This window comes from Harpia harpyja, chromosome 4 (assembly GCF_026419915.1).
Source record: "Harpia harpyja isolate bHarHar1 chromosome 4, bHarHar1 primary haplotype, whole genome shotgun sequence".
NCBI lineage: Eukaryota > Metazoa > Chordata > Aves > Accipitriformes > Accipitridae > Harpia > Harpia harpyja.
In genome coordinates this window covers 45,225,333-45,237,268 of record NC_068943.1, presented here as the reverse complement: position 1 = coordinate 45,237,268, position 11,936 = coordinate 45,225,333, and positions in this window count along the sequence as shown.

Sequence of the window (11,936 nt, the reverse complement as noted above, 5' to 3'; positions counted from 1 at the left end):
TGGTGGCAACTGTATCGAGTACACTGGAAGAGGGAGGATCTTGCTATTTCGGAAGGGTTGCGTACAGTTTGAGCACTGAAAGCACTCTGCGCAGATGCTTGGTCCCTGTGGGACGATGGCGTGTGCTGGGTTGCCCCACGCAGCCCGTCTCAGAAGGGAGGCCCATGCCAGGCGTGCACCCGGTGGGGCCCCAGCCGCGTGCACCAGCAGGCTGTTTTCTGAGTAATACCGATGGTAATCACAAATGGTGATTCCATTACTAGATTCTAAAGGATACTGTGAAATGTGTTCACCTGATTCGTGTTAATATAAAACAATGCTAGAGTCGCATAGTAAAATGTGACCCTTGCTGAATTTATAATCTTTAACCACTTTGTTGGTCTTTGTATAACCGCAGACCAAGGGGAAACAGCATGTATATAGTTCTTTTTCTGCTAGCTCAAAACTGGTTTTGAGCTGATTAACTACACAGTATTAAGCAAGAGATCTTAAGGGAGAACTGAGGCACTTGTCATGATGTTGAACAATGTTGTGAATGGGGTGACCCTTGGTATGTGTGAGCATGGGGTGTATTGAGATAACTGTGTATAAGCAATTTGTTATATGCATTTGTTAAAAGAGAAGTGTCTGTTATGTCTTGCTGTTGAACTTGTTTGGGTTTTGGTAGCCACAGCTGGTGTTGTGCAGGGTGTCGGCTGTTACACAAGATGTCTGCTGTTGTGTCTGGGCAGTGGGGAGCCTAGTCGGAGATGCATAGGCTGGAGGGCCCCTCGGTTGCTGGGGGGAGTTCGAAAAGATACAAAAAGAACTACTGCACCTGCGCAGCCAGGAGGTGGAAAGTTTTTTAGGGAGAACACGCCTATTATATGTAACTAATGCTAGACTATAAAAGAAGCTGTGTTGTTTTTCACAGTGCATGTCTTGGTAGAGCAGAGGCTCCTGGCGTGCCCAGCGCTGTTTGCTTGCCTTTATTCATTTAATAAATTGTAAACTTTAATTAAAATCCTGTTTGGGACTAAATTATTTATCACAATACTAACTGGTCCTAAAGGGTAGCTGTACCGCCAGTAGTGCATTAATAGCTGCAGCAGATGTAACTGCTGACGGAGAACTCCAGTAAGAGAGTGAGCTACTGGGATCTGTAGGATTACACTGGGGAAAGGTAGCAAGAAGCCTTTCTTTTAACAAACATTGAAGACTCGCAAGACGTGAGGTCATTGCTGACACTGTTGCCGAAATTCGGAATAAAACTCCTTAACAGCAATGAGAAGTTAAGAAGCAGGCACTCCTTTATTGCAGCGCTGGGCACACGGGGGATCGCTCCACCTATCGTGTGCACCTGTCTTGTCTAACGATACAGTTAAATACACACCTGTTACACATATTCATTAAGTTTCTGGGAAATGTTATACATAATCATCAACTTTCCAGTAAATCATTAGCATATGTATATGTCTCTTCACGCAGGCGCAGCAAAGGTCTCTGGTGGTCTTCAGAAGCCCTCTGGTGGTCTTTCATAGTCTTCCTCACTTGTCCGCTTCTTGACCTCCTTTAGCTGATTCTGCGCAGTATGATTCTCATCACTATCTATATTAGTTTGCATAAAAATGTATACTATGTTCTCTTTTGAAATCCAACCTTTTCAATGATTGGTCTTTCAGTTTGTTATCAAAATGGGAAAGGTAGGGAGTTTTCAAGAAGCAAATCTTCTTGGCTTCTTAAAAGAAAATATAAGCCAACGATAATCAGCTAAAAGTACAGTACTGCACATTTTTTAAGTTCTTTATCTACTATGGTTACACCCCACAACTCTATATTCCTAATATTTCAGTTGTAATCAGATTTGATTTCTTTTAAAATGTAACATTTCCTCCCTTTGAAAGTTTTGAAAATCACTTCGATACTTTCACTATAATTCTACTAATTCTACTGATCAGTTACTATATATTGGAGGAGGTTCTGGGATTCTTTGTTCATTTTGTTGTTTTGCAACAGCTTGGACGATCATGTGATTAAAAGAAGTTTCACGAGTCAAACGCGTTAGCCGATTCATCATTCTCCAAGTTAGGATATATAATATTGCTGACAGAGTCAAACTGATCAAAACCAATATCAAAAGAACCACGATGGGGTGACACAACTTGTTCAGGATGCCTGTGGCAGTAGGTGACCATCCGAAAAGTGTGTCCCACCATTTATGTTCTACATCTTTTTGCACTCTTTCAAAAATTCGGTGTATTTCTTTCACATTGTTATGAACAGTTATTAAGGTTTTCTGTCCATTTTCCCTAATTTTCTCCAAAATCTCAACTAAATCCTTGTGTTGTAGTAACTGTTTTACCAAAGCGAGATTCATTCCGATGGGTATAGGTAGTAATTCATGAATCAACATGTAGTTAGATTGCAAAAGTTGGTGAGACGTGACCGGGGCCGAATAGGAAAAGTCACATCCTACAATCTTAGTAAAATTGCAAACACAATAATTTGAATGATTTTTAGTCTCTACAACTACCTCGTCTACAGATAAAAAGTCACAAACAGTCCTCAAACATACACAGCCTTTGCCGATATATATAAGTACTGTTTCAGGGTTTTCATTAGGATGAATCTCGAAATGGCAAATATTTTGTTCAGTATCTAAACAAATATCTTGTGCCTCAATTGCATTACCTTCACAAACAAATCCTTGTTGTTCCCGTACAATGCAAGATTCCAAATTAACAGTTTGCCATTTTTCATTCACCTTTCGGGCCCATACTCTGTGCTCAAAAGGATAGAGTATAGTTCCGTTGTGGTTCAACCCTAATGCAATAATGGGATAAATTGGGTATATGGTAGCATTATATATAGTAAGTACAAAAGTTGTAGCTGTGTTTGTAACGGGATCATAAGTAAAGTTTACCAAGTTCCACCAGGATTGGAGTTCCTTCTCAAAATCAGTGGCACTGTCCCAAATTATTTTCCGAATTTCAGTAGGGAGAATGCCTTCTTCACCTTCTCTTATAATTGAGGCGGCTACTGACTGCATCCATATTTGAGCCTGGATACAACTAAGAGTCAAAGAAAGGTTATTTTGGACCACCCCAAGTGCATCAGTAATCAATTCGTGGTCCCTTACATTTACCTCTTCCCATTTTGGTAATATATTGGACAACAGCCACTGGTTGGTTCCCAAAGCCAATAACGAGGATCGTAAAGGTTGTTGCAATTTGGTCAAATCACTAATTGAAATAGCCAGCTTGTTCATTATTACTTCCGAATCGATGCTATTTAAAACTCCCAATCCTGTTCCCAAAACACTGGTTAGGTCTCTCCGCGTTCTTCTCATGGAAAGAGTTCGTTTTTGCAGCCAGGTTGTCCATCCCTCGTAAGAAGTCTTTAGGAAAGGTGAGCAAGCTGGCTGAATGTCTGAAACATTGTTCTGCATCGACAATTCAACCCGTTTGAGAGACCATGCCGGGTTAAGCAACATTTGTTGTAGGCCCGTATTTCTGATCACATACGGTCCAATTTCAAAGATTTTTGGGCTAAGTACAACAATTGGCTGAGTAGTAGGTATTGTAACATCTATTTTAAATCCTCCCCAATATTTGGTATTGTTTTTTCCACACATGACTTTATAAGGATATTGTACAGCAGTCAAATTTAACCAACAGTCTAGATTTTGATTTTTACACAACAAAGTAGGGTCATATGGTCCAATCCCATAACTTTTTGTGGATTCAATGTGAGATTCAGTGATCAGTCTACATCTTATTGCGATGTTATCTCCTTGTATCACCGTAAAAGAGGGTATAACTTCATCTTTGTCAGTTAGCGGAAAGAGGGTATCTATGTCATCGTGTGTGACTACTGCAACAAGCATCACTATAGGTCTAGTTACAGTATTCATTTTGAATTTAAATGTTAGGCCTGATAGTTCTCCTATCGGTGGATTAGATCGCCAGTTGCACACCACATAGACTGGTTTGGTCAGAGTGAAATTGTACCAACAATCTCCTTGTTCCTTAATACAGGATTTGGTAATTTCAACATTGCTGGTACTTGGGTCTAGGGAGTAGTTACCGACATTCTTTTGACGGCAACACATAATGATAGAATCCTGTTTGTTACATCTCCATTCTATAGTAGGACAGAGTTTCGTAGTGATGTTGGAACTTGGGTCCAATAAATTTCCAGAGATGGTAATTGAAGAGGCTTTCTCATAAAGAGATCCTTCCACTTTTCTGCATCCCACTTGAATTTGTTCTCCAACCGTTCCAGTCAAGACACGGACCCAGTCTTTTCTGTCCCATTCCCCCCATTCAAATGGGTGGTACACTTCAGAATCATGCATTACTACAGTGGCTAAGCTTGGGAAACGGCCTTTGGGATATCGTCCCATACTCTGAGTATACTGAACAATAGCTTGTGACCATGGCCATTCTGTATTTCTTTGGCTACAAATTAGGGGTGAGATACAAAAAGTGTTATCAGCCTAATTAAGTGACTCATAATTCAATAAACAACATGCCAACTATTTATAAATTTTCAATTTTAAAGGACCAGTTTCTTTAGCCTTCCAGTTCCCTGTTAGTGTTTTCTTTACTCGAGTATAATGAATCCATGCATCTGACTCCGCAATCTTGACAGCGGTGAAGGTGGTCAACAATATTTGGAAGGGTCCTTTCCAGCGTTCCTGAAGAGGTTCAGAAGTCCATGTCTTCACATAGACATAATCACCTGGCTGGAAATCATGTACTGGATTTTCCAAAGATAAAGGTCTGTTCCAAACAATTGCACTCCGAAGCGCAGTTAGAGTTTTTCCTAAAGAGAGCAGATAGTTATACACATCTTGCTTTCCTTTTAAATGTATGCTCAGATTTGGCTCAGGAGATTCATAAGGTTTACTATATAATAGTTCATAGGGACTGATTAATGTCCCACTCTTTGGCTGGACCCGAATTCGTAAAAGGGCTAGTGGGAGGGCCTGAGGCCATTTCAAATTAGTTTCCTGACATATTTTACTAATTTGTCTTTTCAATGTTTGATTCATTCTTTCCACCTTCCCACTAGATTGTGGTCTCCAAGGTGTGTGCAAGTCCCACGTAATTCCTAAAATTCTACTAACACCCTGGACCACTTCTGCAACAAAATGGGAACCTCTGTCAGACGAGATTCCAATAGGTACCCCAAATCTCGGGATAATCTCTTGTAATAACCATTTAATGACTTCCTTTGCTTGATTAGTTCGACTGGGAAAGGCTTCCGGCCATCCTGTAAAAGTATCAACCCCCACTAGAATGTATCGATACCCATTCTGTCGAGGTAACTCCGAAAAATCTATTTGCCAATAATCCCCTGGTTCCATTCCTGATTTCAACATTCCTATTTGAACTTTCCTTTTTACAACTGGATTATTCTTTAAGCATATCTCACATTTCGCAGTTGTCATTTTAGCTATTTCTAGCATTTTTACTGATATTACTTGCCTTTTCAAAAGAGTTATTAATGCTTCTGCCCCCCAATGACATTCCTTATGTTTTGTCTGTATTATTTCCTTCATTACAAATGGTGGAATTTCACCCACCATCCTTCTAAATTTTTCCTTGTATTTAATAATCTTCCCAATTTCTCATCCTCTTCTGAATATATAGGTTTTTCTTTTGGTAATGTAATAGTTTTTGTAGGAATTAATGTCATTTGTAGGGTATTCCTTTTGGCTGTTTCTCTAGTTGATTTATCTGCTAATCTGTTCCCTACAATCTCTTTTGTATTCCCTGATTGATGTGTTTTACAGTGCATGATTGTTACTGTAGTTGGTTTCCGAACTGCTTGTAATAAATGCAAAATCTCCTTTTTATATTTAATGTTGGACCCCTGTGAGGATGATAATCCTCTCTCCTTCCATAAAATCTCACGGACATGGACCACACCAAATGCATATTTCGAATCAGTCCAAATATTCACTTTCTTTTCTTCACTCAATTCTAGAGTCCTTGTCAAAGCTACTAATTCCGCCTTCTGAGCTGAAGCTGTGCTTGGCAAAGCGTTGGCTTCTATAACTGATTTTTCAGTTGTTACCGCATATCCTGCATAGCGGATTCCATTTTCAACGAAACTGTTACCATCTGTATACAATTCCCAGTCCGGATTGTCCATAGGTACATCCTTCAGATCTTCTCGACTGGAATATACATACTCAATGGTAGTCAGGTAATCATGTTCTAGTTGTCCTTCTTCCTGTATAGAACTCAAAAAGACTGCAGGATTAGTCAAATTAGTGGTTTTCAAAAGTCATCTTGCTCCATCAAAATTACCTGATATTTCATCATTCTGCTTGGGGAGAGTCAATGGCCCCCCTTTTGCTCTAACACTGGTATCACCATATGTGGTACATATACCACCATCATCCTTCCCAAAGTCAATTTTTGGGCCTCCTGTATTATCATCACAGTGGCTGCTACTGCTCTCAAACAAGCAGGCCAGCCTTTACTTACAAAGTCTAATTGTTTGGAAAAGTATCCAACCGGTCGTTTCTAACTTCCCATCTTCTGAGTCAGCACTCCCAGTGTAAGGTGTTGTTTCTCATGTACAAATAACTGGAAGTCTTTAGTCAGATCCAGAAGTCCCAGGGCTGGTGCTGTCATCAGGGCCTGTTTTAGATTCTTGAAAGCTCTCTGCTGATCTGGACCCCATTCAAATGGTGGATCTTTAAGAGCTTCATATAATGGTTTAGCCAACAGACCATAGTTCATTATCCATAGTCGACACCACCCAGTCATTCCCAAGAAGGTTCTCAATTCGTGGGTATTTCTCGGCTGCGGAATACTGCAAATAGCTTCTTTGCGGTCTGTTCCCAACTGTCTTTGCCCTTGTGAGATTTCAAAACCCAGATATATCACAGTCTGTTTTGCTATCTGGGCCTTAGTTCTAGAGACTTTGTATCCGCTTAACCCCAAAAAGTTTAAAAGATCAATTGTTACCTTTATACACGCTGGTCTCTCCTCTGTTGCTATCAATATGTCGTCTACATACTGTAGGAGCAAATGTCCAGGTTTGGGACCATCTCGTTTCTACATCTCAAGTTTTTTGTTAATTGGCTCCCAAAAATTGTTGGACTGTTCTTGAATCCTTGCGGCAATCTTGTCCATGTCAATTGTGTTTTTCGTCCTGTTTTTGAATTTTCCCACTCGAAAGCAAATAATTTTCGACTTCCTTTTTCCAGGGGTATACAAAAGAAAGCATATTTTAAATCAAGCACTGTAAACCACTGGTGATTCTCCCCTAGAGCTGTTAAAAGTGTATATGGATTGGCCACTACAGGATGTATGTCTTTCACTATCTGATTTATCGCCCTCAGATCCTGTACTAATCTATATTCTCTTGATGTTTTTTCACTGGTAAAATTGGAGTATTATATTCAGATTCACACTCCTCTAAGATTCCATATTCCAAAAATTTATCAATTAATTTCTTGATTCCCAATCTAGCTTCAGGTTTAACTGGATACTGTTTTAATCTCACTGGTTTCACATTTTCCTTCAGTTCTACTTTTACAGGCTGTGCCATTTTAGATTTTCCAGGTATCTCTGTGTTCCAGACTGTAGGGATCACAGCATCATCAACTTCTTGTGGCATCTCCTGAATCTTAACCTTCTCCTGTATCATCAGTATTTCTCCTGTCTTTGATTCTGGTATTTTTAAAAGAATTTCTCCTCCCTCAAAAGCTATCTGTGCATTCAATTTGGATAACAAATCTCGACCCAACAGGGGTATCGGACATTCTGGTACATACAAAAATTCATGTGTAATTGCTTTATTTCCAAATTTTAAATCAAGGGGTTGAAAGAATGGTCTATTCTCCTGTTTCCCAGTCGCTCCAATTATGTTCGCTGTTTTATTTCCCAATTTCCCTTTATAAGTATTCAAAACAGAATATACTGTTCCCGTATCAACTAAAAATTCAACTTTATCATTTCCCAGCTTAATTGTAACCAGAGGTTCAGCTGGGTTCCCCTCCGGTCCCCTTCATTCATTTAAAGTCATCATTTTTGCAGCCTCCTGCTGATTTGTTTGTAATTTAGGGCAATCCCTCTTCCAATGTCCATCCTCCTTACAATATGCACACTGATTCATTCCTAGAGGTGCATTAGGTTCCCGGTTACCAAAGTTTCTAAAACTTCCTCTTCCTCGAGCTCGTCTTCTTCCTCTTGCTGCATTCCCTGTTAAGACAGCTATTAATCTACTGTCTCTGATCTTTTTTTTTTCTTTTTTTTTTTTTTCTGTTTTTTCTTTCTTCTCTTAATTATTATAGACTTTCCATGCTGTTTCTAACATTTTATTTAAATTTCTTGAATCCTCTCCTTCCAATTTTTGGACTTTTTGCCTTATATCAGGTGTTGACTGCTTCATAAAAAAATCGAAGCCAATTGTTGTTCTGCTTCTGTCTCCAATTTCAAATCAGTATATTTTTAGTGGTTTCCTTCAATTTTTCCAAAAACACAGAGAGAGATTTATTTTTATCTTGATTTATTTCATATAATTTAGACCAATTCAAAGCTTTCGGCATTGCATGTTTTATTTCATACAATACCTATTTTTGATATCGAGTTAACCTTCTCCTGTGTACAGGGTCATTTGGATCCCACTGGGGATCTCTCAAAGGAAAACTCTGTTCCAAAGTTCCAGAAAGCATTCCATTCATAAGTGTTGCCTCTGCTTGTGTTTTTCCAGTTTTATTACCATCTGTTTTTCAGTACTATCCAATAAATTATTCTCCCTGACTCAATACTCCTTTCCCGTGAATGTGAGGGAGAGAGATCCTGCTCCTCCCTTGGTGGGGCTATTTCTAATTCTAGTCTCATTTCATCCTCCTTTGGCACCGTACATCTAATGTACCTCCTTCCAATATCACAAGCTGAACAACAACTCTTAACTTTCTTATTTTCTGAAGTCAATGTCATCACCAAATTGTCTCGACTAATTAACTTGCATTCTTTTTGCCAATCCGTTCTCTGCCTCAAATAAAAGAACAGATCCACATATGGCACTTCACTCCATTTACCCTCTCTCCTACAAAATAACATTAACTGTAATATAGTATTATAACTTAAAGTTCCATTTGTTGGCCATTTTTCTTGATCTTCCAAAACATACAAAGGCCACCAATGATTGCAATATTCAATCATTTGACTTTTACGTAAATCATCATGTAATTCACTCCAATGTGCCAATAAACATCCTAATGGTGATGTTTTTGGTATCTTTTCATCAGTGGTTATATTTCCCATACTCTTACTCTTAAATAGTTTGGCTAATGCCATTATGCTTATATCAAATACCAAATGCACCAAATATCAATTATCAAAGTTCCAAATATCAAAACCCAAAAACCAAATACCAAATATCAAAAACCAAATACCAAACAAATGCAAATGACAATTGTCCCAAATACACAAATGTCCAACCCAGCAATAGCTTTCGCTTATGACTTACGGGCAGACGCCTAGGCTTCTCCACAAACGGGTACCCTCTGAGCCCCAACCCTGCGAAGCTTTCGCCGCGCCTTACGGGCAGGCTATCCAAACAAATTCCAAAGAAGAAGTGCCTTACCCTTTCTCCAGGGAACGTTGCGAGGAGCTTTGCGAGTTGAGAGCGATGGTTCCCCCCGAGAATCCCTCGGTGCCGGCTGGAGTTTGATCACCACTCGATCTCGTCCAGTCTCACTCGCAAGGTCCCATCTGGGTCGCCAAAACTGTTGCCGAAATTCGGAATAAAACTCCTTAACAGCAATGAGAAGTTAAGAAGCAGGCACTCCTTTATTGCAGCGCTGGGCACACGGGGGATCGCTCCACCTATCGTGTGCACCTGTCTTGTCTAACGATACAGTTAAATACACACCTGTTATACATATTCATTAAGTTTCTGGGAAATGTTATACATAATCATCAACTTTCCAGTAAATCATTAGCATATGTATATGTCTCTTCACGCAGGCGCAGCAAAGGTCTCTGGTGGTCTTCAGAAGCCCTCTGGTGGTCTTTCATAGTCTTCCTCACTTGTCCGCTTCTTGACCTCCTTTAGCTGATTCTGCGCAGTATGATTCTCATCACTATCTATATTAGTTTGCATAAAAATGTATACTATGTTCTCTTTTGAAATCCAACCTTTTCAATGATTGGTCTTTCAGTTTGTTATCAAAATGGGAAAGGTAGGAAGTTTTCAAGAAGCAAATCTTCTTGGCTTCTTAAAAGAAAATATAAGCCAACGATAATCAGCTAAAAGTACAGTACTGCACATTCTTTAAGTTCTTTATCTACTATGGTTACACCCCACAACTCTATATTCCTAATATTTCAGTTGTAATCAGATTTGATTTCTTTTAAAATGTAACAACACTGTAGCGACTCCCGGATTGTGCTAGGTAATTCATGGCTGCCGCAGACACAAAGAAGCGCTTCCAGGTAGTTCTGTTAGGCTCTTCCACCAGTAAGTAATTCTACTGCTGGAAAGTCTGCTCCCGAATTCTAACAGTGGAGCCCCCCCGGCTCTTTGGGAACAAAATAAAAACCTCCTCGTCGTAAGCGCAAGAGTCTTCGCGGCGGAGCAGAAGGGGGGCCCGTCCGATACTGACCGATCCCGTCAGTTGCCGACAGACTCTGTCGCGACCTGCAACCGGCGCCGTGTCCCAGAGGAGCCCAGCGGGCTCCGCCGCAGCGGTGGGAGCTCCGCCGTGGCGCGGGGAGCGGGTCCGATGCCGGCGAGAGCCCCCGCAGCTCCGCCGCAGGCCGGCGCCGCGCAGACGGTCCCCGCTGTGGGGCGGACAACGAGGCGCAGGGCCTGCGGCGGACGCGGGGCGCATGCCCCCTCCCCCAGGCGGCGCGCGGGCGCCTCGGGGGGGCGGGGGCGCGGGCGGGCGGGAACAGGCGTCGCGCGGGCGCCTCGGGGGGGCGGGGGCAGGGGCAGGGGCGCGAGCGGGCGGGAACAGGCGTCGCGCGGGCGCCTCGGGGGGGCGGGGGCGCGGGCGCGAGCGGGCGGGAACAGGCGTCGCGCGGGCGCCTCGCGGGGGCGGGGGCAGGGGCGCGAGCGGTCGGGAGCAGGCGTCGCGCGCCTGTGTGAGGGGGAGAGCGGGCGCCTGAGGGGAAAGGGAGCGGGACCCGCCTGGGGAAGGGGCGGGCGGGGGTCGGCGCCGCCTGGGGAGGGTCCGCGATCGCCTCAGGGCGGGCGGGCGGGCGGGGGTCGGCGCCGCTTTCGTGGGGAGCGTCTGCGGTCGCCTCCGGGCGGGGGTCGGCCACCGCCTTCAGGGGGTCTGCGAGCGCCGTGGGGAGGGCTGGGGCTCAGGCGCCGTCCCGGGGGAGGCGCGGTCAGCCATCGCCGCAGGAGGTGCGGAGGTCCAGCGCCCGCCGAGAGCGGCCAGGAGCCCGGAGCAGCAGAGGGCACTTTGCACTCGTCCCTGCAGGGAGCACCGGAGCACCAATTCGGTGAGAAAAACCGATCTGTGAGGCTTTTTCCGGTGGGGGTAGTGGAGGGGGGCTTAGGGTATAGGGAGTAGGTGTGGGAGGACGGGCGGGCTTCGGGTGGTGCTGTGGAGAGCTTCGTGCGGGGCCGGCGTCCCTCGGTCCTGACGGCGTCCTCCTGCCTATGCAGCAGCTGGTGGTGGAGCAGACAGAGGAGACATCCATCGTGTGGCACTGCGAGGCAAGAGCGAGCGAGAAGAGGAGCGGAAGAAGCCCGGGAGACTGAAGTGGAGGAAAGAAGGGCACTCTGGGCAAAGGGACCTCGCTGTCACCGGGGTTGTGGTCACACAAGGGTGTTGCCAGCACCTGTGGTGCCCTGGCTGGCTTTGTGCTGGAGGATGACCTCCCTGTAACCAGGGCTTGGGTCCTTGCTTTTGTCGGCCTTTTGCCATGTTGCCCCATGATTAGGCTGCCTGGAGAGAGTAGCAACCCTGTAAG